This window comes from Limulus polyphemus, unplaced genomic scaffold (assembly GCF_000517525.1).
Source record: "Limulus polyphemus unplaced genomic scaffold, Limulus_polyphemus-2.1.2 Scaffold11157, whole genome shotgun sequence".
Classification (NCBI taxonomy): Eukaryota; Metazoa; Arthropoda; class Merostomata; order Xiphosura; family Limulidae; genus Limulus; species Limulus polyphemus.
The window spans coordinates 11,693-15,223 of record NW_013676767.1 but is presented as its reverse complement, the minus strand read 5'-3'; the positions used below and the strand labels follow the sequence as shown (position 1 = coordinate 15,223).

The 3,531-nt window shown below is 28.7% G+C and overlaps 1 long non-coding RNA gene across 1 annotated transcript; it reads right to left on the bottom strand.

Annotated features, from left to right (window-relative positions):
- Positions 1-567: 567 nt before the first annotated feature.
- Positions 568-3,212, bottom strand: LOC111083779. The gene is made up of 3 exons (XR_002609239.1): positions 2,802-3,212; positions 1,422-1,553; positions 568-674 (listed from the first exon to the last, which is right to left on the bottom strand). It is a non-coding gene; the product is annotated as an uncharacterized LOC111083779 (long non-coding RNA).
- Between the last annotated feature and the right edge of the window lie 319 nt (positions 3,213-3,531).

The window sequence follows — 3,531 nt, the reverse complement described above, 5'->3', positions numbered from 1 at the left end:
ATCTATGAAATTGTTTTCTCTTGAAAAAAAAAGAGTTAGGGGGATCTGAGTGAGTTGTTTAAGATTGTAAAGGGAATTGATAGTGTTGATGTATCATCTTTTTTTATATTTAACAATGAGAATAGTAGGACTAAATTTTGGCAAGGTAGGAGTCATCTTCAGCTAAGACAGTTTTATTTGTCTAAAAGGGTGGTTGGCCTTTGGAACGGGTTGCCTTCAGATGTTGTAGAGGCAGTAAATTTAAGTGAGTTTCAGATGTTGTAGAGGCAGTAAATTTAAGTGAGTTTCAGATGTTGTAGAGGCGGTAAATTTAAGTGAGTTTCAGATGTTGTAGAGGCGGTAAATTTAAGTGAGTTTAAGAAAAATCCTGATAAGTACATGAATAAAAAGTGCTGGGTTTAAAATTTTATTTTATTTTATTTTTTTTAATCATTTTAATTTAGTTTTGAAGATGGAACAGTCGAGATGGACCAATAGGTCCCATGTTGTCATAAATATTATGTTATGTTAAACGATTTCTGGCTAATTACCTAACAAGAACAAGTGTAACTCAAAATGTTGTTCAGTGTGTTCTCACCTCTTCATGTGCAGAAGTCCCTAGAATCAGAATCAAGTTTTCAGGATGGCTGTGTACTTTAATTAAATTAAGCAGCACACGTTCAATACCAAGACCTCTGTAATATTAACATAAAAACCTAAATGAATGTTGCTATTAAAGGTTTCATTTCATAAAAAAATTAATTACTAATCATGCTAAAACAAAACTGTCTGGATTTTGTAGTTATCCTTACAGACTGTCAAGAGCACAAGTTAAAGATATTAGTACTTTAAAACCTTGTACTGATCTTTATTTAAAGTGCCATTGGAAATATAAAAGAAGAACCAATACAGTCTATTCAATAAAAATCACAACTGCTTCAGCATACTTATTATTTGTCAGCATTTAATAAAACATAAATAGGGTTTTAGTATTTAACCAATAGAACCTTGTTCACTCTTTAACTATTTTTTTTCTACTTAAGATATTTAATGTTTTTACCTACTCTAATGTGTAGTAAAGTTTCAAAATTAAAAAGAAATGCTGGATTATATTATTAAATGAAAATGACTTTATATCTCTGAAAGTTGTTTTAAAATATCTTTCATCTTAAATTTGGTGAAAGTATAAATCCATGTTGAAGAGCAAATATATAAGTACAAACTACAAAATGTTAGTTTTATGTCCACATCAATTATTTTGTTTTTCACCAAATTAATATCTTTACTACAATGTCTACATTGAGCTAAACTGTTTTATCTTGACCTTTAACTTAGTTTTATTTTAATGTGCTTCTTCAGAATAAAAGGTAATTTCATTTTATAAAACACAGAAGACAATCCTTCATTATCATGGCATTTGTAAAACAAATAGGTTTACTTACTTTGCTGTAATAACTAATCCATCTTCTTCTTCTAGTTTCAATATCAACTCATTTTCAAATTGCAACAACTCCATAATTGTTTTCCAATATTTAACAAACAGCAAACATTTCTTTCTTAAAATATAACTAAATCTAAAAAAGAAATCAACATTTTTAAAAAAGAACACAAAATCTATTTCTAACCTAATCTTTATATTTCAACAAGCAGAATAAAAAATATGTTTTAGCAATTAACTATTTGTATTATACTGAAACTTTATAGTTCAAAAAATGTTATTATCCAGCTAACAGAAAAAGATTTTTTCACCTTACCAAAAAACATAAAAATCTGATAATTCTTGGATCATTCCTCAACTCCTCATTCCTGTAGATAGTAACTATTTTATCAATCTTCCAATCATCATACATTTCTTTTTTGTTTGGCAACTTTTTCTTCTGCTAGATTGTCTCGTTAGAACATTGTGCTTCACATTATTCATTTTAAGATTTTTTTGGCCAACAGCATTAATATATTTAACATCTGTTCTTCATTATTGTAAAAAGATATTAATCGAGTTAGGATATCTCAACTTCACCTTTTTTCATAAAGTCTATAGAGTTTTTCTGACAACTGTTTAATACTGTATTTCAGAGATCCAATAATATTCCTTAAATGTTCTATAGGTGTTCATATTAAGATAAAAAGCCTTGATGTCAGATTAGGTATTAACCGACTTTAATAATCCCCCTCAAGTGTAACAATTATTGTTTTACAACTTTATTTCATTAGAATGCCCTCTGAATCTTGTCAGAAATGTGAAATGGGTTTTATATATTGAAAGATGTGAAGTCACACATTTTCAAGTAATAAATATCGAGAAAACATAATGACATTCGTTCTACTAAGGTTGCCCTCCCTACAATCAAAAGTATCAAATACCAAACTAAATGTGGCCCCTCCACATTCATATAATTAACCAAGAAATATTTCATAAGAAAAGTGTAAACTATGAAGTTATAGAAATCTTAATTTTATAAGAAAAAGAAACAACAAAAATCATGTCCATTGTCATTGGTGTTGGTCATCTACCTTGACACTGATAATAAATGGTGTAAATGTAAGAATCACTGATCAGTTATCTGATTATGCTACAACTGTATACCAAATATGCTCAACTGTTAAAGTTAAATTGAGCAAGCATGTCTTTGTATAACCGAACAGGGTGTTCCACAATAAACATTCCATCAGAAGCATTACACTAACTGAAAAGTAAAAACAATAATTCAACGACTGGTTAAGTGTAGTGACACTGGTATAGAATTTACAGTGTTACTGTCACTTTTGACAGTTTACAATATATACTTACAAGGTACATCAAATATTGATAAAATATGGCTTACTTTTGTCTTTGTTGTAACCTGTTTCTCTATACTATGAAATTTTGATATACGTGTTTCATCCGTGTATAACTTAACTCTAAGTACGATATATATTTATATTTGAACTCTTACGGCCGCTTTACTACACAAGTTTATATAGTACTACTAGTAGTACAAATTTGAACTACGAGTACGACTCTCAATTACAAGTTGCAACATGATAAAACTAACATTAAAAATCACATTTAACATGTCGTGCATTTCGCATAGAAAATTTAAATAAAATCTTTAAAAGTTCGTAAACAAAGTAAGTTTAAATAATGTAGTTATGATGATAAAATCATTGTACAAATACTGATATTCGCTTTATCTTTTACATTAAAATCACACAGATCACAACACCACAATCACTTTACAAAGCGATACTACCGACACCTACGAAGGCATTTAAAAACAAGCTGTATGAACTGAGAAGCTGCACTACTGTTCACAAAAGCTGTTATTATTTCCTATTTTCTAATTACAATTATTAGGTGATATCTTAGAAATAGGTAAAAATAGAGTGCAAAAACCTTTTGATTCTTTAAATGAAATAGAAGTGTGTCCATATACATTCACTAAAAACGATAAATCTAAAAAATATACTTATTTTTATTTTCTAGTGTTTGAAGCTTAATAATTCCCATATATATTTTAATAGCGCGTTCTATCTTTCGGCAGGTTCTTCTGGATTATTTGATAAATGTTATGG